The sequence below is a fragment of the Salvelinus alpinus genome, chromosome 28 (genome assembly GCF_045679555.1).
Source record: "Salvelinus alpinus chromosome 28, SLU_Salpinus.1, whole genome shotgun sequence".
Taxonomy (NCBI): Eukaryota; Metazoa; Chordata; class Actinopteri; order Salmoniformes; family Salmonidae; genus Salvelinus; species Salvelinus alpinus.
In genome coordinates, this window is record NC_092113.1 from 2,727,399 (window position 1) to 2,751,907 (window position 24,509).

The 24,509-nt window shown below is 45.1% G+C and overlaps 37 non-coding genes across 37 annotated transcripts; 20 read left to right on the forward strand and 17 right to left on the reverse strand.

Annotated features, from left to right (window-relative positions):
* Positions 1-34: 34 nt before the first annotated feature.
* On the reverse strand, positions 35-106 carry trnap-agg (transfer RNA proline (anticodon AGG)). Its single transcript has one exon. It is a non-coding gene; the product is annotated as a tRNA-Pro (tRNA).
* A 763-nt stretch (positions 107-869) lies between these two features.
* On the forward strand, positions 870-941 carry trnag-ucc (transfer RNA glycine (anticodon UCC)). Its single transcript has one exon. It is a non-coding gene; the product is annotated as a tRNA-Gly (tRNA).
* A 286-nt stretch (positions 942-1,227) lies between these two features.
* On the reverse strand, positions 1,228-1,299 carry trnap-agg (transfer RNA proline (anticodon AGG)). Its single transcript has one exon. It is a non-coding gene; the product is annotated as a tRNA-Pro (tRNA).
* A 764-nt stretch (positions 1,300-2,063) lies between these two features.
* On the forward strand, positions 2,064-2,135 carry trnag-ucc (transfer RNA glycine (anticodon UCC)). Its single transcript has one exon. It is a non-coding gene; the product is annotated as a tRNA-Gly (tRNA).
* A 286-nt stretch (positions 2,136-2,421) lies between these two features.
* On the reverse strand, positions 2,422-2,493 carry trnap-agg (transfer RNA proline (anticodon AGG)). Its single transcript has one exon. It is a non-coding gene; the product is annotated as a tRNA-Pro (tRNA).
* Positions 2,494-3,258: 765 nt separating this feature from the next.
* trnag-ucc (transfer RNA glycine (anticodon UCC)) lies at positions 3,259-3,330 on the forward strand. The gene has a single exon. It is a non-coding gene; the product is annotated as a tRNA-Gly (tRNA).
* Positions 3,331-3,616: 286 nt separating this feature from the next.
* On the reverse strand, positions 3,617-3,688 carry trnap-agg (transfer RNA proline (anticodon AGG)). Its single transcript has one exon. It is a non-coding gene; the product is annotated as a tRNA-Pro (tRNA).
* Positions 3,689-4,452: 764 nt separating this feature from the next.
* Positions 4,453-4,524, forward strand: trnag-ucc (transfer RNA glycine (anticodon UCC)). The gene has a single exon. It is a non-coding gene; the product is annotated as a tRNA-Gly (tRNA).
* Positions 4,525-4,810: 286 nt separating this feature from the next.
* trnap-agg (transfer RNA proline (anticodon AGG)) lies at positions 4,811-4,882 on the reverse strand. The gene has a single exon. It is a non-coding gene; the product is annotated as a tRNA-Pro (tRNA).
* A 765-nt stretch (positions 4,883-5,647) lies between these two features.
* On the forward strand, positions 5,648-5,719 carry trnag-ucc (transfer RNA glycine (anticodon UCC)). The gene has a single exon. It is a non-coding gene; the product is annotated as a tRNA-Gly (tRNA).
* Positions 5,720-6,005: 286 nt separating this feature from the next.
* trnap-agg (transfer RNA proline (anticodon AGG)) lies at positions 6,006-6,077 on the reverse strand. Its single transcript has one exon. It is a non-coding gene; the product is annotated as a tRNA-Pro (tRNA).
* A 760-nt stretch (positions 6,078-6,837) lies between these two features.
* Positions 6,838-6,909, forward strand: trnag-ucc (transfer RNA glycine (anticodon UCC)). The gene has a single exon. It is a non-coding gene; the product is annotated as a tRNA-Gly (tRNA).
* A 286-nt stretch (positions 6,910-7,195) lies between these two features.
* Positions 7,196-7,267, reverse strand: trnap-agg (transfer RNA proline (anticodon AGG)). The gene has a single exon. It is a non-coding gene; the product is annotated as a tRNA-Pro (tRNA).
* A 760-nt stretch (positions 7,268-8,027) lies between these two features.
* On the forward strand, positions 8,028-8,099 carry trnag-ucc (transfer RNA glycine (anticodon UCC)). Its single transcript has one exon. It is a non-coding gene; the product is annotated as a tRNA-Gly (tRNA).
* Positions 8,100-8,385: 286 nt separating this feature from the next.
* Positions 8,386-8,457, reverse strand: trnap-agg (transfer RNA proline (anticodon AGG)). Its single transcript has one exon. It is a non-coding gene; the product is annotated as a tRNA-Pro (tRNA).
* Positions 8,458-9,217: 760 nt separating this feature from the next.
* On the forward strand, positions 9,218-9,289 carry trnag-ucc (transfer RNA glycine (anticodon UCC)). The gene has a single exon. It is a non-coding gene; the product is annotated as a tRNA-Gly (tRNA).
* Positions 9,290-9,575: 286 nt separating this feature from the next.
* Positions 9,576-9,647, reverse strand: trnap-agg (transfer RNA proline (anticodon AGG)). Its single transcript has one exon. It is a non-coding gene; the product is annotated as a tRNA-Pro (tRNA).
* Positions 9,648-10,407: 760 nt separating this feature from the next.
* On the forward strand, positions 10,408-10,479 carry trnag-ucc (transfer RNA glycine (anticodon UCC)). Its single transcript has one exon. It is a non-coding gene; the product is annotated as a tRNA-Gly (tRNA).
* A 286-nt stretch (positions 10,480-10,765) lies between these two features.
* Positions 10,766-10,837, reverse strand: trnap-agg (transfer RNA proline (anticodon AGG)). The gene has a single exon. It is a non-coding gene; the product is annotated as a tRNA-Pro (tRNA).
* Positions 10,838-11,597: 760 nt separating this feature from the next.
* trnag-ucc (transfer RNA glycine (anticodon UCC)) lies at positions 11,598-11,669 on the forward strand. Its single transcript has one exon. It is a non-coding gene; the product is annotated as a tRNA-Gly (tRNA).
* Positions 11,670-11,955: 286 nt separating this feature from the next.
* On the reverse strand, positions 11,956-12,027 carry trnap-agg (transfer RNA proline (anticodon AGG)). The gene has a single exon. It is a non-coding gene; the product is annotated as a tRNA-Pro (tRNA).
* A 760-nt stretch (positions 12,028-12,787) lies between these two features.
* On the forward strand, positions 12,788-12,859 carry trnag-ucc (transfer RNA glycine (anticodon UCC)). The gene has a single exon. It is a non-coding gene; the product is annotated as a tRNA-Gly (tRNA).
* A 286-nt stretch (positions 12,860-13,145) lies between these two features.
* trnap-agg (transfer RNA proline (anticodon AGG)) lies at positions 13,146-13,217 on the reverse strand. Its single transcript has one exon. It is a non-coding gene; the product is annotated as a tRNA-Pro (tRNA).
* A 760-nt stretch (positions 13,218-13,977) lies between these two features.
* Positions 13,978-14,049, forward strand: trnag-ucc (transfer RNA glycine (anticodon UCC)). Its single transcript has one exon. It is a non-coding gene; the product is annotated as a tRNA-Gly (tRNA).
* A 286-nt stretch (positions 14,050-14,335) lies between these two features.
* trnap-agg (transfer RNA proline (anticodon AGG)) lies at positions 14,336-14,407 on the reverse strand. The gene has a single exon. It is a non-coding gene; the product is annotated as a tRNA-Pro (tRNA).
* A 760-nt stretch (positions 14,408-15,167) lies between these two features.
* Positions 15,168-15,239, forward strand: trnag-ucc (transfer RNA glycine (anticodon UCC)). Its single transcript has one exon. It is a non-coding gene; the product is annotated as a tRNA-Gly (tRNA).
* A 286-nt stretch (positions 15,240-15,525) lies between these two features.
* On the reverse strand, positions 15,526-15,597 carry trnap-agg (transfer RNA proline (anticodon AGG)). Its single transcript has one exon. It is a non-coding gene; the product is annotated as a tRNA-Pro (tRNA).
* A 761-nt stretch (positions 15,598-16,358) lies between these two features.
* Positions 16,359-16,430, forward strand: trnag-ucc (transfer RNA glycine (anticodon UCC)). Its single transcript has one exon. It is a non-coding gene; the product is annotated as a tRNA-Gly (tRNA).
* A 286-nt stretch (positions 16,431-16,716) lies between these two features.
* Positions 16,717-16,788, reverse strand: trnap-agg (transfer RNA proline (anticodon AGG)). The gene has a single exon. It is a non-coding gene; the product is annotated as a tRNA-Pro (tRNA).
* A 763-nt stretch (positions 16,789-17,551) lies between these two features.
* Positions 17,552-17,623, forward strand: trnag-ucc (transfer RNA glycine (anticodon UCC)). The gene has a single exon. It is a non-coding gene; the product is annotated as a tRNA-Gly (tRNA).
* Positions 17,624-17,909: 286 nt separating this feature from the next.
* On the reverse strand, positions 17,910-17,981 carry trnat-agu (transfer RNA threonine (anticodon AGU)). Its single transcript has one exon. It is a non-coding gene; the product is annotated as a tRNA-Thr (tRNA).
* A 761-nt stretch (positions 17,982-18,742) lies between these two features.
* Positions 18,743-18,814, forward strand: trnag-ucc (transfer RNA glycine (anticodon UCC)). The gene has a single exon. It is a non-coding gene; the product is annotated as a tRNA-Gly (tRNA).
* A 1,120-nt stretch (positions 18,815-19,934) lies between these two features.
* trnag-ucc (transfer RNA glycine (anticodon UCC)) lies at positions 19,935-20,006 on the forward strand. The gene has a single exon. It is a non-coding gene; the product is annotated as a tRNA-Gly (tRNA).
* A 286-nt stretch (positions 20,007-20,292) lies between these two features.
* trnat-agu (transfer RNA threonine (anticodon AGU)) lies at positions 20,293-20,364 on the reverse strand. Its single transcript has one exon. It is a non-coding gene; the product is annotated as a tRNA-Thr (tRNA).
* A 762-nt stretch (positions 20,365-21,126) lies between these two features.
* Positions 21,127-21,198, forward strand: trnag-ucc (transfer RNA glycine (anticodon UCC)). The gene has a single exon. It is a non-coding gene; the product is annotated as a tRNA-Gly (tRNA).
* Positions 21,199-22,318: 1,120 nt separating this feature from the next.
* trnag-ucc (transfer RNA glycine (anticodon UCC)) lies at positions 22,319-22,390 on the forward strand. Its single transcript has one exon. It is a non-coding gene; the product is annotated as a tRNA-Gly (tRNA).
* Positions 22,391-23,510: 1,120 nt separating this feature from the next.
* On the forward strand, positions 23,511-23,582 carry trnag-ucc (transfer RNA glycine (anticodon UCC)). The gene has a single exon. It is a non-coding gene; the product is annotated as a tRNA-Gly (tRNA).
* Positions 23,583-24,509: the final 927 nt, after the last annotated feature.

Below are 24,509 nucleotides of genomic sequence, written 5' to 3' on the forward strand. Positions count from 1 at the left end.
CTGCCTGTCTGAGATTGTTAAAGGATCTGCAATAGGGCTCATCCGGGATTTGAACCCGGGACCTCTCACAACCTAAGCGAGAATCATACCCCTAGACCAACGAGCCTTGACACCAACGAGTTTTTTTTGTTGCTTTCTGCAGCAATGACAGTGAGGATATCGATTGACGTGTCCACGGTGCTTGGAAAGATAGAACCTCCTGTGAGTGTTTGTGCTATACTTGTGAGCGTGAATCAACGTAAATGAATGTAAAAAATACCCATTAAAATCGATTCGTTTTCAACTAGAAACGTTGAGACGCATCGTATCCGTCTAAATTCTCCATAACTGCTTATGTTACACCTTCGCATCTGCAGTGAAAGATGGTGGACCTAGAGCGGTGTTTGTCAAACCATGAGACATACCTATAATCGGTCTTCTCACAAAAACAGCTGTAGCTTCCGAACCGTTTGACCTACAAATTCGTATGACCACTCTCTGGAAAGGGGAGACCCCCACGAACACAGTGGCATTCTCACTTTTCCTCTACGTCCCCCACAAGTGTCAGGGGACTCGTCTGAAGTCGGAACCGTCTATGTGCCAACTTCTGTTTGTAGAATCCAAAACCTTTGGGCTACAAACTAATGTGATCCCACTTGTCACAATGTTCTCCGCTTTGCCCTACGTTCCCCACAAGTGTCACGGGACTAATCTGGAGGTAACCGGTACCGATTAAAATGATAGATTTTTTAACCAGGGACCTCTCGCAACCTAAGCCATAATCATACACCTATACCAACGATCCGATTGGTCAAAGAATTTTCACTTTCCAGCAAAATTAAGGTCAAGATATGAATCGATGTCTCCATGTTTCTAATGAGCTGCACATAGCATTGGTGGTATAGTGGTGAGCATAGCTACCTTCCAAGCAGTTGACCCGGGTTCGATTCCCGGCCAATGCAGAGCATGTGGAATTCATTTAGTTTAGGGGCTGGATGTCATTTCAAGTGTATGACAGTTGAATCAATATCCTTGTTGGTGGAAGTCAGATTTGCGCCAACATTCTGCAGGTTTTCTAAATGAATAAATGTTGTGCGACATTGAACCATCTAGTGCATATCACAATAGATTTGCAGTCCATCGCCTAAACCATTCAGCCACCTCGTCCACCGCCAAAGAGGTGGCAGTTGGCGCACTGACCAATGGCCCGAGATCTGCCTGTCTGAGATTGTTAAAGGATCTGCAATAGGGCTCATCCGGGATTTGAACCCAGGACCTCTCACAACCTAAGCGAGAATCATACCCCTAGACCAACGAGCCTTGACACCAACAGTGTTTTTTTTGTTGCTTTCTGCAGCAATGACAGTGAGGATATCGATTGACGTGTCCACGGTGCTTGGAAAGATAGAACCTCATGTGAGTGTTTGTGCTATACTTGTGAGCGTGAATCAACGTAAATGAATGTAAAAAATACCCATTAAAATCGATTCGTTTTCAACTAGAAACGTTGAGACGCATCGTATCCGTCTAAATTCTCCATAACTGCTTATGTTACACCTTCGCATCTGCAGTGAAAGATGGTGGACCTAGAGCGGTGTTTGTCAAACCATGAGACATACCTATAATCGGTCTTCTCACAAAAACAGCTGTAGCTTCCGAACCGTTTGACCTACAAATTCGTATGACCACTCTCTGGAAAGGGGAGACCCCCACAAACACAGTGGTATTCTCCCTTTTCCTCTACGTCCCCCACAAGTGTCAGGGGACTCGTCTGAAGTCGGAACCGTCTATGTGCCAACTTCTGTTTGTAGAATCCAAAACCTTTGGGCTACAAACTAATGTGATCCCACTTGTCACAATGTTCTCCGCTTTGCCCTACGTTCCCCACAAGTGTCACGGGACTAATCTGGAGGTAACCGGTACCGATTAAAATGATAGATTTTTTAACCAGGGACCTCTCGCAACCTAAGCCATAATCATACACCTATACCAACGATCCGATTGGTCAAAGAATTTTCACTTTCCAGCAAAATTAAGGTCAAGATATGAATCGATGTCTCCATGTTTCTAATGAGCTGCACATAGCATTGGTGGTATAGTGGTGAGCATAGCTGCCTTCCAAGCAGTTGACCAGGGTTCGATTCCCGGCCAATGCAGAGCATGTGGAATTCATTTAGTTTAGGGGCTGGATGTCATTTCAAGTGTATGACAGTTGAATCAATATCCTTGTTGGTGGAAGTCAGATTTGCGCCAACATTCTGCAGGTTTTCTAAATGAATAAATGTTGTGCGACATTGAACCATCTAGTGCATATCACAATAGATTTGCAGTCCATCGCCTAAACCATTCAGCCACCTCGTCCACCGCCAAAGAGGTGGCAGTTGGCGCACTGACCAATGGCCCGAGATCTGCCTGTCTGAGATTGTTAAAGGATCTGCAATAGGGCTCATCCGGGATTTGAACCCGGGACCTCTCACAACCTAAGCGAGAATCATACCCCTAGACCAACGAGCCTTGACACCAACAGTGTTTTTTTTGTTGCTTTCTGCAGCAATGACAGTGAGGATATCGATTGACGTGTCCACGGTGCTTGGAAAGATAGAACCTCATGTGAGTGTTTGTGCTATACTTGTGAGCGTGAATCAACGTAAATGAATGTAAAAAATACCCATTAAAATCGATTCGTTTTCAACTAGAAACGTTGAGACGCATCGTATCCGTCTAAATTCTCCATAACTGCTTATGTTACACCTTCGCATCTGCAGTGAAAGATGGTGGACCTAGAGCGGTGTTTGTCAAACCATGAGACATACCTATAATCGGTCTTCTCACAAAAACAGCTGTAGCTTCCGAACCGTTTGACCTACAAATTCGTATGACCACTCTCTGGAAAGGGGAGACCCCCACAAACACAGTGGTATTCTCCCTTTTCCTCTACGTCCCCCACAAGTGTCAGGGGACTCGTCTGAAGTCGGAACCGTCTATGTGCCAACTTCTGTTTGTAGAATCCAAAACCTTTGGGCTACAAACTAATGTGATCCCACTTGTCACAATGTTCTCCGCTTTGCCCTACGTTCCCCACAAGTGTCACGGGACTAATCTGGAGGTAACCGGTACCGATTAAAATGATAGATTTTTTAACCAGGGACCTCTCGCAACCTAAGCCATAATCATACACCTATACCAACGATCCGATTGGTCAAAGAATTTTCACTTTCCAGCAAAATTTAAGGTCAAGATATGAATCGATGTCTCCATGTTTCTAATGAGCTGCACATAGCATTGGTGGTATAGTGGTGAGCATAGCTACCTTCCAAGCAGTTGACCCGGGTTCGATTCCCGGCCAATGCAGAGCATGTGGAATTCATTTAGTTTAGGGGCTGGATGTCATTTCAAGTGTATGACAGTTGAATCAATATCCTTGTTGGTGGAAGTCAGATTTGCGCCAACATTCTGCAGGTTTTCTAAATGAATAAATGTTGTGCGACATTGAACCATCTAGTGCATATCACAATAGATTTGCAGTCCATCGCCTAAACCATTCAGCCACCTCGTCCACCGCCAAAGAGGTGGCAGTTGGCGCACTGACCAATGGCCCGAGATCTGCCTGTCTGAGATTGTTAAAGGATCTGCAATAGGGCTCATCCGGGATTTGAACCCGGGACCTCTCACAACCTAAGCGAGAATCATACCCCTAGACCAACGAGCCTTGACACCAACGTGTTTTTTTTGTTGCTTTCTGCAGCAATGACAGTGAGGATATCGATTGACGTGTCCACGGTGCTTGGAAAGATAGAACCTCATGTGAGTGTTTGTGCTATACTTGTGAGCGTGAATCAACGTAAATGAATGTAAAAAATACCCATTAAAATCGATTCGTTTTCAACTAGAAACGTTGAGACGCATCGTATCCGTCTAAATTCTCCATAACTGCTTATGTTACACCTTCGCATCTGCAGTGAAAGATGGTGGACCTAGAGCGGTGTTTGTCAAACCATGAGACATACCTATAATCGGTCTTCTCACAAAAACAGCTGTAGCTTCCGAACCGTTTGACCTACAAATTCGTATGACCACTCTCTGGAAAGGGGAGACCCCCACGAACACAGTGGCATTCTCACTTTTCCTCTACGTCCCCCACAAGTGTCAGGGGACTCGTCTGAAGTCGGAACCGTCTATGTGCCAACTTCTGTTTGTAGAATCCAAAACCTTTGGGCTACAAACTAATGTGATCCCACTTGTCACAATGTTCTCCGCTTTGCCCTACGTTCCCCACAAGTGTCACGGGACTAATCTGGAGGTAACCGGTACCGATTAAAATGATAGATTTTTTAACCAGGGACCTCTCGCAACCTAAGCCATAATCATACACCTATACCAACGATCCGATTGGTCAAAGAATTTTCACTTTCCAGCAAAATTTAAGGTCAAGATATGAATCGATGTCTCCATGTTTCTAATGAGCTGCACATAGCATTGGTGGTATAGTGGTGAGCATAGCTGCCTTCCAAGCAGTTGACCCGGGTTCGATTCCCGGCCAATGCAGAGCATGTGGAATTCATTTAGTTTAGGGGCTGGATGTCATTTCAAGTGTATGACAGTTGAATCAATATCCTTGTTGGTGGAAGTCAGATTTGCGCCAACATTCTGCAGGTTTTCTAAATGAATAAATGTTGTGCGACATTGAACCATCTAGTGCATATCACAATAGATTTGCAGTCCATCGCCTAAACCATTCAGCCACCTCGTCCACCGCCAAAGAGGTGGCAGTTGGCGCACTGACCAATGGCCCGAGATCTGCCTGTCTGAGATTGTTAAAGGATCTGCAATAGGGCTCATCCGGGATTTGAACCCAGGACCTCTCACAACCTAAGCGAGAATCATACCCCTAGACCAACGAGCCTTGACACCAACGTGTTTTTTTTGTTGCTTTCTGCAGCAATGACAGTGAGGATATCGATTGACGTGTCCACGGTGCTTGGAAAGATAGAACCTCACTGTGAGTGTTTGTGCTATACTTGTGAGCGTGAATCAACGTAAATGAATGTAAAAAATACCCATTAAAATCGATTCGTTTTCAACTAGAAACGTTGAGACGCATCGTATCCGTCTAAATTCTCCATAACTGCTTATGTTACACCTTCGCATCTGCAGTGAAAGATGGTGGACCTAGAGCGGTGTTTGTCAAACCATGAGACATACCTATAATCGGTCTTCTCACAAAAACAGCTGTAGCTTCCGAACCGTTTGACCTACAAATTCGTATGACCACTCTCTGGAAAGGGGAGACCCCCACGAACACAGTGGCATTCTCACTTTTCCTCTACGTCCCCCACAAGTGTCAGGGGACTCGTCTGAAGTCGGAACCGTCTATGTGCCAACTTCTGTTTGTAGAATCCAAAACCTTTGGGCTACAAACTAATGTGATCCCACTTGTCACAATGTTCTCCGCTTTGCCCTACGTTCCCCACAAGTGTCACGGGACTAATCTGGAGGTAACCGGTACCGATTAAAATGATAGATTTTTTAACCAGGGACCTCTCGCAACCTAAGCCATAATCATACACCTATACCAACGATCCGATTGGTCAAAGAATTTTCACTTTCCAGCAAAATTTAAGGTCAAGATATGAATCGATGTCTCCATGTTTCTAATGAGCTGCACATAGCATTGGTGGTATAGTGGTGAGCATAGCTGCCTTCCAAGCAGTTGACCCGGGTTGGATTCCCGGCCAATGCAGAGCATGTGGAATTCATTTAGTTTAGGGGCTGGATGTCATTTCAAGTGTATGACAGTTGAATCAATATCCTTGTTGGTGGAAGTCAGATTTGCGCCAACATTCTGCAGGTTTTCTAAATGAATAAATCTTGTGCGACATTGAACCATCTAGTGCATATCACAATAGATATGCAGTCCATCGCCTAAACCATTCAGCCACCTCGTCCACCGCCAAAGAGGTGGCAGTTGGCGCACTGACCAATGGCCCGAGATCTGCCTGTCTGAGATTGTTAAAGGATCTGCAATAGGGCTCATCCGGGATTTGAACCCGGGACCTCTCGCACCCTAAGCGAGAATCATACCCCTAGACCAACGAGCCTTATACCAACGTGTTTTTTTTTGCTTTCTGCAGCAATGACAGTGAGGATATCGATTGACGTGTCCACGGTGCTTGGAAAGATAGAACCTCACGTGAGTGTTTGTGCTATACTTGTGAGCGTGAATCAACGTAAATGAATGTAAAAAATATCCATTAAAATCGATTCGTTTTCAACTAGAAACGTTGAGACGCATCGTATCCGTCTAAATTCTCCATAACTGCTTATGTTACACCTTCGCATCTGCAGTGAAAGATGGTGGACCTAGAGCGGTGTTTGTCAAACCATGAGACATACCTATAATCGGTCTTCTCACAAAAACAGCTGTAGCTTCCGAACCGTTTGACCTACAAATTCGTATGACCACTCTCTGGAAAGGGGAGACCCCCACGAACACAGTGGTATTCTCACTTTTCCTCTACGTCCCCCACAAGTGTCAGGGGACTCGTCTGAAGTCGGAACCGTCTATGTGCCAACTTCTGTTTGTAGAATCCAAAACCTTGGGGCTACAAACTAATGTGATCCCACTTGTCACAATGTTCTCCGCTTTGCCCTACGTTCCCCACAAGTGTCACGGGACTAATCTGGAGGTAACCGGTACCGATTAAAATGATAGATTTTTTAACCAGGGACCTCTCGCAACCTAAGCCATAATCATACACCTATACCAACGATCCGATTGGTCAAAGAATTTTCACTTTCCAGCAAAATTACGGTCAAGATATGAATCGATGTCTCCATGTTTATGATTAGCTACCCATAGCATTGGTGGTATAGTGGTGAGCATAGCTGCCTTCCAAGCAGTTGACCCGGGTTTGATTCCCGGCCAATGCAGAGCATGTGGAATTCATTTAGTTTAGGGGCTGGATGTCATTTCAATTGTATGACAGTTGAATCAATATCCTTGTTGGTGGAAGTCACATTTGCGCCAACATTCTGCAGGTTTTTTAAATGAATAAATCTTGTGCGACATTGAACCATGTAGTGCACATCACAATAGATTTGCAGTCCATCGCCTAAACCATTCAGCCACCTCGTCCTGCGCCAAAGAGGTGGCAGTTGGCGCACTGACCAATGGCCCGAGATCTGCCTGTCTGAGATTGTTAAAGGATCTGCAATAGGGCTCATCCGGGATTTGAACCCGGGACCTCTCGCACCCTAAGCGAGAATCATACCCCTAGACCAACGAGCCTTATACCAACGTGTTTTTTTTTGCTTTCTGCAGCAATGACAGTGAGGATATCGATTGACGTGTCCACGGTGCTTGGAAAGATAGAACCTCACGTGAGTGTTTGTGCTATACTTGTGAGCGTGAATCAACGTAAATGAATGTAAAAAATATCCATTAAAATCGATTCGTTTTCAACTAGAAACGTTGAGACGCATCGTATCCGTCTAAATTCTCCATAACTGCTTATGTTACACCTTCGCATCTGCAGTGAAAGATGGTGGACCTAGAGCGGTGTTTGTCAAACCATGAGACATACCTATAATCGGTCTTCTCACAAAAACAGCTGTAGCTTCCGAACCGTTTGACCTACAAATTCGTATGACCACTCTCTGGAAAGGGGAGACCCCCACGAACACAGTGGTATTCTCACTTTTCCTCTACGTCCCCCACAAGTGTCAGGGGACTCGTCTGAAGTCGGAACCGTCTATGTGCCAACTTCTGTTTGTAGAATCCAAAACCTTGGGGCTACAAACTAATGTGATCCCACTTGTCACAATGTTCTCCGCTTTGCCCTACGTTCCCCACAAGTGTCACGGGACTAATCTGGAGGTAACCGGTACCGATTAAAATGATAGATTTTTTAACCAGGGACCTCTCGCAACCTAAGCCATAATCATACACCTATACCAACGATCCGATTGGTCAAAGAATTTTCACTTTCCAGCAAAATTACGGTCAAGATATGAATCGATGTCTCCATGTTTATGATTAGCTACCCATAGCATTGGTGGTATAGTGGTGAGCATAGCTGCCTTCCAAGCAGTTGACCCGGGTTTGATTCCCGGCCAATGCAGAGCATGTGGAATTCATTTAGTTTAGGGGCTGGATGTCATTTCAATTGTATGACAGTTGAATCAATATCCTTGTTGGTGGAAGTCACATTTGCGCCAACATTCTGCAGGTTTTTTAAATGAATAAATCTTGTGCGACATTGAACCATGTAGTGCACATCACAATAGATTTGCAGTCCATCGCCTAAACCATTCAGCCACCTCGTCCTGCGCCAAAGAGGTGGCAGTTGGCGCACTGACCAATGGCCCGAGATCTGCCTGTCTGAGATTGTTAAAGGATCTGCAATAGGGCTCATCCGGGATTTGAACCCGGGACCTCTCGCACCCTAAGCGAGAATCATACCCCTAGACCAACGAGCCTTATACCAACGTGTTTTTTTTTGCTTTCTGCAGCAATGACAGTGAGGATATCGATTGACGTGTCCACGGTGCTTGGAAAGATAGAACCTCACGTGAGTGTTTGTGCTATACTTGTGAGCGTGAATCAACGTAAATGAATGTAAAAAATATCCATTAAAATCGATTCGTTTTCAACTAGAAACGTTGAGACGCATCGTATCCGTCTAAATTCTCCATAACTGCTTATGTTACACCTTCGCATCTGCAGTGAAAGATGGTGGACCTAGAGCGGTGTTTGTCAAACCATGAGACATACCTATAATCGGTCTTCTCACAAAAACAGCTGTAGCTTCCGAACCGTTTGACCTACAAATTCGTATGACCACTCTCTGGAAAGGGGAGACCCCCACGAACACAGTGGTATTCTCACTTTTCCTCTACGTCCCCCACAAGTGTCAGGGGACTCGTCTGAAGTCGGAACCGTCTATGTGCCAACTTCTGTTTGTAGAATCCAAAACCTTGGGGCTACAAACTAATGTGATCCCACTTGTCACAATGTTCTCCGCTTTGCCCTACGTTCCCCACAAGTGTCACGGGACTAATCTGGAGGTAACCGGTACCGATTAAAATGATAGATTTTTTAACCAGGGACCTCTCGCAACCTAAGCCATAATCATACACCTATACCAACGATCCGATTGGTCAAAGAATTTTCACTTTCCAGCAAAATTACGGTCAAGATATGAATCGATGTCTCCATGTTTATGATTAGCTACCCATAGCATTGGTGGTATAGTGGTGAGCATAGCTGCCTTCCAAGCAGTTGACCCGGGTTTGATTCCCGGCCAATGCAGAGCATGTGGAATTCATTTAGTTTAGGGGCTGGATGTCATTTCAATTGTATGACAGTTGAATCAATATCCTTGTTGGTGGAAGTCACATTTGCGCCAACATTCTGCAGGTTTTTTAAATGAATAAATCTTGTGCGACATTGAACCATGTAGTGCACATCACAATAGATTTGCAGTCCATCGCCTAAACCATTCAGCCACCTCGTCCTGCGCCAAAGAGGTGGCAGTTGGCGCACTGACCAATGGCCCGAGATCTGCCTGTCTGAGATTGTTAAAGGATCTGCAATAGGGCTCATCCGGGATTTGAACCCGGGACCTCTCGCACCCTAAGCGAGAATCATACCCCTAGACCAACGAGCCTTATACCAACGTGTTTTTTTTTGCTTTCTGCAGCAATGACAGTGAGGATATCGATTGACGTGTCCACGGTGCTTGGAAAGATAGAACCTCACGTGAGTGTTTGTGCTATACTTGTGAGCGTGAATCAACGTAAATGAATGTAAAAAATATCCATTAAAATCGATTCGTTTTCAACTAGAAACGTTGAGACGCATCGTATCCGTCTAAATTCTCCATAACTGCTTATGTTACACCTTCGCATCTGCAGTGAAAGATGGTGGACCTAGAGCGGTGTTTGTCAAACCATGAGACATACCTATAATCGGTCTTCTCACAAAAACAGCTGTAGCTTCCGAACCGTTTGACCTACAAATTCGTATGACCACTCTCTGGAAAGGGGAGACCCCCACGAACACAGTGGTATTCTCACTTTTCCTCTACGTCCCCCACAAGTGTCAGGGGACTCGTCTGAAGTCGGAACCGTCTATGTGCCAACTTCTGTTTGTAGAATCCAAAACCTTGGGGCTACAAACTAATGTGATCCCACTTGTCACAATGTTCTCCGCTTTGCCCTACGTTCCCCACAAGTGTCACGGGACTAATCTGGAGGTAACCGGTACCGATTAAAATGATAGATTTTTTAACCAGGGACCTCTCGCAACCTAAGCCATAATCATACACCTATACCAACGATCCGATTGGTCAAAGAATTTTCACTTTCCAGCAAAATTACGGTCAAGATATGAATCGATGTCTCCATGTTTATGATTAGCTACCCATAGCATTGGTGGTATAGTGGTGAGCATAGCTGCCTTCCAAGCAGTTGACCCGGGTTTGATTCCCGGCCAATGCAGAGCATGTGGAATTCATTTAGTTTAGGGGCTGGATGTCATTTCAATTGTATGACAGTTGAATCAATATCCTTGTTGGTGGAAGTCACATTTGCGCCAACATTCTGCAGGTTTTTTAAATGAATAAATCTTGTGCGACATTGAACCATGTAGTGCACATCACAATAGATTTGCAGTCCATCGCCTAAACCATTCAGCCACCTCGTCCTGCGCCAAAGAGGTGGCAGTTGGCGCACTGACCAATGGCCCGAGATCTGCCTGTCTGAGATTGTTAAAGGATCTGCAATAGGGCTCATCCGGGATTTGAACCCGGGACCTCTCGCACCCTAAGCGAGAATCATACCCCTAGACCAACGAGCCTTATACCAACGTGTTTTTTTTTGCTTTCTGCAGCAATGACAGTGAGGATATCGATTGACGTGTCCACGGTGCTTGGAAAGATAGAACCTCACGTGAGTGTTTGTGCTATACTTGTGAGCGTGAATCAACGTAAATGAATGTAAAAAATATCCATTAAAATCGATTCGTTTTCAACTAGAAACGTTGAGACGCATCGTATCCGTCTAAATTCTCCATAACTGCTTATGTTACACCTTCGCATCTGCAGTGAAAGATGGTGGACCTAGAGCGGTGTTTGTCAAACCATGAGACATACCTATAATCGGTCTTCTCACAAAAACAGCTGTAGCTTCCGAACCGTTTGACCTACAAATTCGTATGACCACTCTCTGGAAAGGGGAGACCCCCACGAACACAGTGGTATTCTCACTTTTCCTCTACGTCCCCCACAAGTGTCAGGGGACTCGTCTGAAGTCGGAACCGTCTATGTGCCAACTTCTGTTTGTAGAATCCAAAACCTTGGGGCTACAAACTAATGTGATCCCACTTGTCACAATGTTCTCCGCTTTGCCCTACGTTCCCCACAAGTGTCACGGGACTAATCTGGAGGTAACCGGTACCGATTAAAATGATAGATTTTTTAACCAGGGACCTCTCGCAACCTAAGCCATAATCATACACCTATACCAACGATCCGATTGGTCAAAGAATTTTCACTTTCCAGCAAAATTACGGTCAAGATATGAATCGATGTCTCCATGTTTATGATTAGCTACCCATAGCATTGGTGGTATAGTGGTGAGCATAGCTGCCTTCCAAGCAGTTGACCCGGGTTTGATTCCCGGCCAATGCAGAGCATGTGGAATTCATTTAGTTTAGGGGCTGGATGTCATTTCAATTGTATGACAGTTGAATCAATATCCTTGTTGGTGGAAGTCACATTTGCGCCAACATTCTGCAGGTTTTTTAAATGAATAAATCTTGTGCGACATTGAACCATGTAGTGCACATCACAATAGATTTGCAGTCCATCGCCTAAACCATTCAGCCACCTCGTCCTGCGCCAAAGAGGTGGCAGTTGGCGCACTGACCAATGGCCCGAGATCTGCCTGTCTGAGATTGTTAAAGGATCTGCAATAGGGCTCATCCGGGATTTGAACCCGGGACCTCTCGCACCCTAAGCGAGAATCATACCCCTAGACCAACGAGCCTTATACCAACGTGTTTTTTTTTGCTTTCTGCAGCAATGACAGTGAGGATATCGATTGACGTGTCCACGGTGCTTGGAAAGATAGAACCTCACGTGAGTGTTTGTGCTATACTTGTGAGCGTGAATCAACGTAAATGAATGTAAAAAATATCCATTAAAATCGATTCGTTTTCAACTAGAAACGTTGAGACGCATCGTATCCGTCTAAATTCTCCATAACTGCTTATGTTACACCTTCGCATCTGCAGTGAAAGATGGTGGACCTAGAGCGGTGTTTGTCAAACCATGAGACATACCTATAATCGGTCTTCTCACAAAAACAGCTGTAGCTTCCGAACCGTTTGACCTACAAATTCGTATGACCACTCTCTGGAAAGGGGAGACCCCCACGAACACAGTGGTATTCTCACTTTTCCTCTACGTCCCCCACAAGTGTCAGGGGACTCGTCTGAAGTCGGAACCGTCTATGTGCCAACTTCTGTTTGTAGAATCCAAAACCTTGGGGCTACAAACTAATGTGATCCCACTTGTCACAATGTTCTCCGCTTTGCCCTACGTTCCCCACAAGTGTCACGGGACTAATCTGGAGGTAACCGGTACCGATTAAAATGATAGATTTTTTAACCAGGGACCTCTCGCAACCTAAGCCATAATCATACACCTATACCAACGATCCGATTGGTCAAAGAATTTTCACTTTCCAGCAAAATTACGGTCAAGATATGAATCGATGTCTCCATGTTTATGATTAGCTACCCATAGCATTGGTGGTATAGTGGTGAGCATAGCTGCCTTCCAAGCAGTTGACCCGGGTTTGATTCCCGGCCAATGCAGAGCATGTGGAATTCATTTAGTTTAGGGGCTGGATGTCATTTCAATTGTATGACAGTTGAATCAATATCCTTGTTGGTGGAAGTCACATTTGCGCCAACATTCTGCAGGTTTTTTAAATGAATAAATCTTGTGCGACATTGAACCATGTAGTGCACATCACAATAGATTTGCAGTCCATCGCCTAAACCATTCAGCCACCTCGTCCTGCGCCAAAGAGGTGGCAGTTGGCGCACTGACCAATGGCCCGAGATCTGCCTGTCTGAGATTGTTAAAGGATCTGCAATAGGGCTCATCCGGGATTTGAACCCGGGACCTCTCGCACCCTAAGCGAGAATCATACCCCTAGACCAACGAGCCTTATACCAACGTGTTTTTTTTTGCTTTCTGCAGCAATGACAGTGAGGATATCGATTGACGTGTCCACGGTGCTTGGAAAGATAGAACCTCACGTGAGTGTTTGTGCTATACTTGTGAGCGTGAATCAACGTAAATGAATGTAAAAAATATCCATTAAAATCGATTCGTTTTCAACTAGAAACGTTGAGACGCATCGTATCCGTCTAAATTCTCCATAACTGCTTATGTTACACCTTCGCATCTGCAGTGAAAGATGGTGGACCTAGAGCGGTGTTTGTCAAACCATGAGACATACCTATAATCGGTCTTCTCACAAAAACAGCTGTAGCTTCCGAACCGTTTGACCTACAAATTCGTATGACCACTCTCTGGAAAGGGGAGACCCCCACGAACACAGTGGTATTCTCACTTTTCCTCTACGTCCCCCACAAGTGTCAGGGGACTCGTCTGAAGTCGGAACCGTCTATGTGCCAACTTCTGTTTGTAGAATCCAAAACCTTGGGGCTACAAACTAATGTGATCCCACTTGTCACAATGTTCTCCGCTTTGCCCTACGTTCCCCACAAGTGTCACGGGACTAATCTGGAGGTAACCGGTACCGATTAAAATGATAGATTTTTTAACCAGGGACCTCTCGCAACCTAAGCCATAATCATACACCTATACCAACGATCCGATTGGTCAAAGAATTTTCACTTTCCAGCAAAATTACGGTCAAGATATGAATCGATGTCTCCATGTTTATGATTAGCTACCCATAGCATTGGTGGTATAGTGGTGAGCATAGCTGCCTTCCAAGCAGTTGACCCGGGTTCGATTCCCGGCCAATGCAGAGCATGTGGAATTCATTTAGTTTAGGGGCTGGATGTCATTTCAATTGTATGACAGTTGAATCAATATCCTTGTTGGTGGAAGTCACATTTGCGCCAACATTCTGCAGGTTTTTTAAATGAATAAATCTTGTGCGACATTGAACCATGTAGTGCATATCACAATAGATTTGCAGTCCATCGCCTAAACCATTCAGCCACCTCGTCCTGCGCCAAAGAGGTGGCAGTTGGCGCACTGACCAATGGCCCGAGATCTGCCTGTCTGAGATTGTTAAAGGATCTGCAATAGGGCTCATCCGGGATTTGAACCCGGGACCTCTCGCACCCTAAGCGAGAATCATACCCCTAGCCCAACGAGCCTTATACCAACGTGTTTTTTTTTGCTTTCTGCAGCAATGACAGTGAGGATATCGATTGACGTGTCCACGGTGCTTGGAAAGATAGAACCTCATGTGAGTGTTTGTGCTATACTTGTGAGCGTGAATCAACGTAAATGAATGTAAAAAATACCCATTAAAATCGATTCGTTTTCAACTAGAAACGTTGAGACGCATCGTTTCCGTCTAAATTCTCCATAACTGCTTATGTTACACCTTCGCATCTGCAGTGAAAGATGGTGGACCTAGAGCGGTGTTTGTCAAACCATGAGACATACCTATAATCGGTCTTCTCACAAAAACAGCTGTAGCTTCCGAACCGTTTGACCTACAAATTCGTATGACCACTCTCTGGAAAGGGGAGACCCCCACGAACACAGTGGTATTCTCACTTTTCCTCTACGTCCCCCACAAGTGTCAGGGGACTCGTCTGAAGTCGGAACCGTCTATGTGCCAACTTCTGTTTGTAGAATCCAAAACCTTGGGGCTACAAACTAATGTGATCCCACTTGTCACAATGTTCTCCGCTTTGCCCTACGTTCCCCACAAGTGTCACGGGACTAATCTGGAGGTAACCGGTACCGATTAAAATGATAGATTTTTTAACCAGGGACCTCTCGCAACCTAAGCCATAATCATACACCTATACCAACGATCCGATTGGTCAAAGAATTTTCACTTTCCAGCTAAATTACTGTCAAGATATGAATCGATGTCTCCATGTTTATGATTAGCTACCCCTAGCATTGGTGGTATAGTGGTGAGCATAGCTGCCTTCCAAGCAGTTGACCCGGGTTCGATTCCCGGCCAATGCAGAGCATGTGGAATTCATTTAGTTTAGGGGCTGGATGTCATTTCAATTGTATGACAGTTGAATCAATATCCTTGTTGGTGGAAGTCACATTTGCGCCAACATTCTGCAGGTTTTTTAAATGAATAAATCTTGTGCGACATTGAACCATGTAGTGCATATCACAATAGATTTGCAGTCCATCTCCTAAACCATTCAGCCACCTCGTCCTGCGCCAAAGAGGTGGCAGTTGGCGCACTGACCAATGGCCCGAGATCTGCCTGTCTGAGATTGTTAAAGGATCTGCAATAGGGCTCATCCGGGATTTGAACCCGGGACCTCTCACACCCTAAGCGAGAATCATACCCCTAGACCAACGAGCCTTACACCAACATGTTTTTTTTTTGCTTTCTGCAGCAATGACAGTGAGGATATCGATTGACGTGTCCACGGTGCTTGGAAAGATAGAACCTCATGTGAGTGTTTGTGCTATACTTGTGAGCGTGAATCAACGTAAATGAATGTAAAAAATACCCATTAAAATCGATTCGTTTTCAACTAGAAACGTTGAGACGCATCGTTTCCGTCTAAATTCTCCATAACTGCTTATGTTACACCTTCGCATCTGCAGTGAAAGATGGTGGACCTAGAGCGGTGTTTGTCAAACCATGAGACATACCTATAATCGGTCTTCTCACAAAAACAGCTGTAGCTTCCGAACCGTTTGACCTACAAATTCGTATGACCACTCTCTGGAAAGGGGAGACCCCCACGAACACAGTGGTATTCTCACTTTTCCTCTACGTCCCCCACAAGTGTCAGGGGACTCGTCTGAAGTCGGAACCGTCTATGTGCCAACTTCTGTTTGTAGAATCCAAAACCTTTGGGCTACAAACTAATGTGATCCCACTTGTCACAATGTTCTCCGCTTTGCCCTACGTTCCCCACAAGTGTCACGGGACTAATCTGGAGGTAACCGGTACCGATTAAAATGATAGATTTTTTAACCAGGGACCTCTCGCAACCTAAGCCATAATCATACACCTATACCAACGATCCGATTGGTCAAAGACTTTTCACTTTCCAGCAAAATTACGGTCAAGATATGAATCGATGTCTCCATGTTTCTGATGAGCTGCACATAGCATTGGTGGTATAGTGGTGAGCATAGCTGCCTTCCAAGCAGTTGACCCGGGTTCGATTCCCGGCCAATGCAGAGCATGTGGAATTCATTTAGTTTAGGGGCTGGATGTCATTTCAAGTGTATGACAGTTGAATCAATATCCTTGTTGGTGGAAGTCAGATTTGCGCCAACATTCTGCAGGTTTTCTAAATGAATAAATGTTGTGCGACATTGAACCATCTAGTGCATATCACAATAGATTTGCAGTCCATCGCCTAAACCATTCAGCCACCTCGTCCACCGCCAAAGAGGTGGCAGTTGGCGCACTGACCAATGGCCCGAGATCTGCCTGTTTGAGATTGTTAAAGGATCTGCAATAGGGCTCATCCGGGATTTGAACCCGGGACCTCTCACAACCTAAGCGAGAATCATACCCCTAGACCAACGAGCCTTGACACCAACGTGTTTTTTTTGTTGCTTTCTGCAGCAATGACAGTGAGGATATCGATTGACGTGTCCACGGTGCTTGGAAAGATAGAACCTCATGTGAGTGTTTGTGCTATACTTGTGAGCGTGAATCAACGTAAATGAATGTAAAAAATACCCATTAAAATCGATTCGTTTTCAACTAGAAACGTTGAGACGCATCGTATCCGTCTAAATTCTCCATAACTGCTTATGTTACACCTTCGCATCTGCAGTGAAAGATGGTGGACCTAGAGCGGTGTTTGTCAAACCATGAGACATACCTATAATCGGTCTTCTCACAAAAACAGCTGTAGCTTCCGAACCGTTTGACCTACAAATTCGTATGACCACTCTCTGGAAAGGGGAGACCCCCACGAACACAGTGGTATTCTCCCTTTTCCTCTACGTCCCCCACAGGTGTCAGGGGACTCGTCTGAAGTCGGAACCGTCTATGTGCCAACTTCTGTTTGTAGAATCCAAAACCTTTGGGCTACAAACTAATGTGATCCCACTTGTCACAATGTTCTCCGCTTTGCCCTACGTTCCCCACAAGTGTCACGGGACTAATCTGGAGGTAACCGGTACCGATTAAAATGATAGATTTTTTAACCAGGGACCTCTCGCAACCTAAGCCATAATCATACACCTATACCAACGATCCGATTGGTCAAAGACTTTTCACTTTCCAGCAAAATTACGGTCAAGATATGAATCGATGTCTCCATGTTTCTGATGAGCTGCACATAGCATTGGTGGTATAGTGGTGAGCATAGCTGCCTTCCAAGCAGTTGACCCGGGTTCGATTCCCGGCCAATGCAGAGCATGTGGAATTCATTTAGTTTAGGGGCTGGATGTCATTTCAAGTGTATGACAGTTGAATCAATATCCTTGTTGGTGGAAGTCAGATTTGCGCCAACATTCTGCAGGTTTTCTAAATGAATAAATGTTGTGCGACATTGAACCATCTAGTGCATATCACAATAGATTTGCAGTCCATTGCCTAAACCATTCAGCCACCTCGTCCACCGCCAAGGAGGTGGCAGTTGGCGCACTGACCAATGGCCCGAGATCTGCCTGTCTGAGATTGTTAAAGGATCTGCAATAGGGCTCATCCGGGATTTGAACCCGGGACCTCTCACACACTAAGCGAGAATCATACCCCTAGACCAACGAGCCTTACACCAACGTGTTTATTTGTTGCTTTCTGCAGCAATGACAGTGAGGATATCGATTGACGTGTCCACGGTGCTTGGAAAGATAGAACCTCATGTGAGTGTTTGTGCTATACTTGTGAGCGTGAATCAACGTAAATGAATGTAAAAAATACCCATTAAAATCGATTCGTTTTCAACTAGAAACGTTGAGACGCATCGTATCTGTCTAAATTCTCCATAACTGCTTATGTTACACCTTCGCATCTGCAGTGAAAGATGGTGGACCTAGAGCGGTGTTTGTCAAACCATGAGACATACCTATAATCGGTCTTCTCACAAAAACAGCTGTAGCTTCCGAACCGTTTGACCTACAAATTCGTATGACCACCCTCTGGAAAGGGGAGACCCCCACGAACACAGTGGTATTCTCACTTTTCCTCTACGTCCCCCACAAGTGTCAGGGGACTCGTCTGAAGTCGGAACCGTCTATGTGCCAACTTCTGTTTGTAGAATCCAAAACCTTTGGGCTACAAACTAATGTGATCCCACTTGTCACAATGTTCTCCGCTTTGCCCTACATTCCCCACAAGTGTCACGGGACTAATCTGGAGGTAACCGGTACCGATTAAAATGATAGATTTTTTAACCAGGGACCTCTCGCAACCTAAGCCATAATCATACACCTATACCAACGATCCGATTGGTCAAAGACTTTTCACTTTCCAGCAAAATTACGGTCAAGATATGAATCGATGTCTCCATGTTTCTGATGAGCTGCACATAGCATTGGTGGTATAGTGGTGAGCATAGCTGCCTTCCAAGCAGTTGACCCGGGTTCGATTCCCGGCCAATGCAGAGCATGTGGAATTCATTTAGTTTAGGGGCTGGATGTCATTTCAAGTGTATGACAGTTGAATCAATATCCTTGTTGGTGGAAGTCAGATTTGCGCCAACATTCTGCAGGTTTTCTAAATGAATAAATGTTGTGCGACATTGAACCATCTAGTGCATATCACAATAGATTTGCAGTCCATCGCCTAAACCATTCAGCCACCTCGTCCACCGCCAAAGAGGTGGCAGTTGGCGCACTGACCAATGGCCCGAGATCTGCCTGTTTGAGATTGTTAAAGGATCTGCAATAGGGCTCATCCGGGATTTGAACCCGGGACCTCTCACAACCTAAGCGAGAATCATACCCCTAGACCAACGAGCTTGACACCAACGTGTTTTTTTTGTTGCTTTCTGCAGCAATGACAGTGAGGATATCGATTGACGTGTCCACGGTGCTTGGAAAGATAGAACCTCATGTGAGTGTTTGTGCTATACTTGTGAGCGTGAATCAACGTAAATGAATGTAAAAAATACCCATTAAAATCGATTCGTTTTCAACTAGAAACGTTGAGACGCATCGTATCCGTCTAAATTCTCCATAACTGCTTATGTTACACCTTCGCATCTGCAGTGAAAGATGGTGGACCTAGAGCGGTGTTTGTCAAACCATGAGACATACCTATAATCGGTTTTCTCACAAAAACAGCTGTAGCTTCCGAACCGTTTGACCTACAAATTCGTATGACCACTCTCTGGAAAGGGGAGACCCCCACAAACACAGTGGTATTCTCCCTTTTCCTCTACGTCCCCCACAAGTGTCAGGGGACTCGTCTGAAGTCGGAACCGTCTATGTGCCAACTTCTGTTTGTAGAATCCAAAACCTTTGGGCTACAAACTAATGTGATCCCACTTGTCACAATGTTCTCCGCTTTGCCCTACGTTCCCCACAACTGTCACGGGACTAATCTGGAGGTAACCGGTACCGATTAAAATGATAGATTTTTTAACCAGGGACCTCTCGCAACCTAAGCCATAATCATACACCTATACCAACGATCCGATTGGTCAAAGACTTTTCACTTTCCAGCAAAATTACGGTCAAGATATGAATCGATGTCTCCATGTTTCTGATGAGCTGCACATAGCATTGGTGGTATAGTGGTGAGCATAGCTGCCTTCCAAGCAGTTGACCTGGGTTCGATTCCCGGCCAATGCAGAGCATGTGGAATTCATTTAGTTTAGGGGCTGGATGTCATTTCAAGTGTATGACAGTTGAATCAATATCCTTGTTGGTGGAAGTCAGATTTGCGCCAACATTCTGCAGGTTTTCTAAATGAATAAATGTTGTGCGACATTGAACCATCTAGTGCATATCACAATAGATTTGCAGTCCATCGCCTAAACCATTCAGCCACCTCGTCCACCGCCAAAGAGGTGGCAGTTGGCGCACTGACCAATGGCCCGAGATCTGCCTGTCTGAGATTGTTAAAGGATCTGCAATAGGGCTCATCCGGGATTTGAACCCGGGACCTCTCACACACTAAGCGAGAATCATACCCCTAGACCAACGAGCCTTACACCAACGTGTTTTTTTTGTTGCTTTCTGCAGCAATGACAGTGAGGATATCGATTGACGTGTCCACGGTGCTTGGAAAGATAGAACCTCATGTGAGTGTTTGTGCTATACTTGTGAGCGTGAATCAACGTAAATGAATGTAAAAAATACCCATTAAAATCGATTCGTTTTCAACTAGAAACGTTGAGACGCATCGTATCCGTCTAAATTCTCCATAACTGCTTATGTTACACCTTCGCATCTGCAGTGAAAGATGGTGGACCTAGAGCGGTGTTTGTCAAACCATGAGACATACCTATAATCGGTTTTCTCACAAAAACAGCTGTAGCTTCCGAACCGTTTGACCTACAAATTCGTATGACCACCCTCTGGAAAGGGGAGACCCCCACGAACACAGTGGTATTCTCACTTGTCCTCTACGTCCCCCACAAGTGTCAGGGGACTCGTCTGAAGTCGGAACCGTCTATGTGCCAACTTCTGTTTGTAGAATCCAAAACCTTTGGGCTACAAACTAATGTGATCCCACTTGTCACAATGTTCTCCGCTTTGCCCTACATTCCCCACAAGTGTCACGGGACTAATCTGGAGGTAACCGGTACCGATTAAAATGATAGATTTTTTAACCAGGGACCTCTCGCAACCTAAGCCATAATCATACACCTATACCAACGATCCGATTGGTCAAAGACTTTTCACTTTCCAGCAAAATTACGGTCAAGATATGAATCGATGTCTCCATGTTTCTGATGAGCTGCACATAGCATTGATGGTATAGTGGTGAGCATAGCTGCCTTCCAAGCAGTTGACCCGGGTTGGATTCCCGGCCAATGCAGAGCATGTGGAATTCATTTAGTTTAGGGGCTGGATGTCATTTCAAGTGTATGACAGTTGAATCAATATCCTTGTTGGTGGAAGTCAGATTTGCGCCAACATTCTGCAGGTTTTCTAAATGAATAAATGTTGTGCGACATTGAACCATCTAGTGCATATCACAATAGATTTGCAGTCCATCGCCTAAACCATTCAGCCACCTCGTCCACCGCCAAAGAGGTGGCAGTTGGCGCACTGACCAATGGCCCGAGATCTGCCTGTTTGAGATTGTTAAAGGATCTGCAATAGGGCTCATCCGGGATTTGAACCCGGGACCTCTCACAACCTAAGCGAGAATCATACCCCTAGACCAACGAGCTTGACACCAACGTGTTTTTTTTGTTGCTTTCTGCAGCAATGACAGTGAGGATATCGATTGACGTGTCCACGGTGCTTGGAAAGATAGAACCTCATGTGAGTGTTTGTGCTATACTTGTGAGCGTGAATCAACGTAAATGAATGTAAAAAATACCCATTAAAATCGATTCGTTTTCAACTAGAAACGTTGAGACGCATCGTATCCGTCTAAATTCTCCATAACTGCTTATGTTACACCTTCGCATCTGCAGTGAAAGATGGTGGACCTAGAGCGGTGTTTGTCAAACCATGAGACATACCTATAATCGGTCTTCTCACAAAAACAGCTGTAGCTTCCGAACCGTTTGACCTACAAATTCGTATGACCACTCTCTGGAAAGGGGAGACCCCCACGAACACAGTGGTATTCTCACTTTTCCTCTACGTCCCCCACAAGTGTCAGGGGACTCGTCTGAAGTCGGAACCGTCTATGTGCCAACTTCTGTTTGTAGAATCCAAAACCTTTGGGCTACAAACTAATGTGATCCCACTTGTCACAATGTTCTCCGCTTTGCCCTACATTCCCCACAAGTGTCACGGGACTAATCTGGAGGTAACCGGTACCGATTAAAATGATAGATTTTTTAACCAGGGACCTCTCGCAACCTAAGCCATAATCATACACCTATACCAACGATCCGATTGGTCAAAGACTTTTCACTTTCCAGCAAAATTACGGTCAAGATATGAATCGATGTCTCCATGTTTCTGATGAGCTGCACATAGCATTGATGGTATAGTGGTGAGCATAGCTGCCTTCCAAGCAGTTGACCCGGGTTGGATTCCCGGCCAATGCAGAGCATGTGGAATTCATTTAGTTTAGGGGCTGGATGTCATTTCAAGTGTATGACAGTTGAATCAATATCCTTGTTGGTGGAAGTCAGATTTGCGCCAACATTCTGCAGGTTTTCTAAATGAATAAATGTTGTGCGACATTGAACCATCTAGTGCATATCACAATAGATTTGCAGTCCATCGCCTAAACCATTCAGCCACCTCGTCCACCGCCAAAGAGGTGGCAGTTGGCGCACTGACCAATGGCCCGAGATCTGCCTGTTTGAGATTGTTAAAGGATCTGCAATAGGGCTCATCCGGGATTTGAACCCGGGACCTCTCACAACCTAAGCGAGAATCATACCCCTAGACCAACGAGCTTGACACCAACGTGTTTTTTTTGTTGCTTTCTGCAGCAATGACAGTGAGGATATCGATTGACGTGTCCACGGTGCTTGGAAAGATAGAACCTCATGTGAGTGTTTGTGCTATACTTGTGAGCGTGAATCAACGTAAATGAATGTAAAAAATACCCATTAAAATCGATTCGTTTTCAACTAGAAACGTTGAGACGCATCGTATCCGTCTAAATTCTCCATAACTGCTTATGTTACACCTTCGCATCTGCAGTGAAAGATGGTGGACCTAGAGCGGTGTTTGTCAAACCATGAGACATACCTATAATCGGTTTTCTCACAAAAACAGCTGTAGCTTCCGAACCGTTTGACCTACAAATTCGTATGACCACCCTCTGGAAAGGGGAGATCCCCACGAACACAGTGGTATTCTCACTTTTCCTCTAAGTCCCCCACAAGTGTCAGGGGACTCGTCTGAAGTCGGAACCGTCTATGTGCCAACTTCTGTTTGTAGAATCCAAAACCTTTGGGCTACAAACTAATGTGATCCCACTTGTCACAATATTCTCCGCTTTGCCCTACATTCCCCACAAGTGTCACGGGACTAATCTGGAGGTAACCGGTACCGATTAAAATGATAGATTTTTTAACCAGGGACCTCTCGCAACCTAAGCCATAATCATACACCTATACCAACGATCCGATTGGTCAAAGACTTTTCACTTTCCAGCAAAATTACGGTCAAGATATGAATCGATGTCTCCATGTTTCTGATGAGCTGCACATAGCATTGGTGGTATAGTGGTGAGCATAGCTGCCTTCCAAGCAGTTGACCCGGGTTGGATTCCCGGCCAATGCAGAGCATGTGGAATTCATTTAGTTTAGGGGCTGGATGTCATTTCAAGTGTATGACAGTTGAATCAATATCCTTGTTGGTGGAAGTCAGATTTGCGCCAACATTCTGCAGGTTTTCTAAATGAATAAATGTTGTGCGACATTGAACCATCTAGTGCATATCACAATAGATTTGCAGTCCATCGCCTAAACCATTCAGCCACCTCGTCCACCGCCAAAGAGGTGGCAGTTGGCGCACTGACCAATGGCCCGAGATCTGCCTGTTTGAGATTGTTAAAGGATCTGCAATAGGGCTCATCCGGGATTTGAACCCGGGACCTCTCACAACCTAAGCGAGAATCATACCCCTAGACCAACGAGCTTGACACCAACGTGTTTTTTTTGTTGCTTTCTGCAGCAATGACAGTGAGGATATCGATTGACGTGTCCACGGTGCTTGGAAAGATAGAACCTCATGTGAGTGTTTGTGCTATACTTGTGAGCGTGAATCAACGTAAATGAATGTAAAAAATACCCATTAAAATCGATTCGTTTTCAACTAGAAACGTTGAGACGCATCGTATCCGTCTAAATTCTCCATAACTGCTTATGTTACACCTTCGCATCTGCAGTGAAAGATGGTGGACCTAGAGCGGTGTTTGTCAAACCATGAGACATACCTATAATCGGTTTTCTCACAAAAACAGCTGTAGCTTCCGAACCGTTTGACCTACAAATTCGTATGACCACTCTCTGGAAAGGGGAGACCCCCACAAACACAGTGGTATTCTCACTTTTCCTCTACGTCCCCCACAAGTGTCAGGGGACTCGTCTGAAGTCGGAACCGTCTATGTGCCAACTTCTGTTTGTAGAATCCAAAACCTTTGGGCTACAAACTAATGTGATCCCACTTGTCACAATGTTCTCCGCTTTGCCCTACGTTCCCCACAAG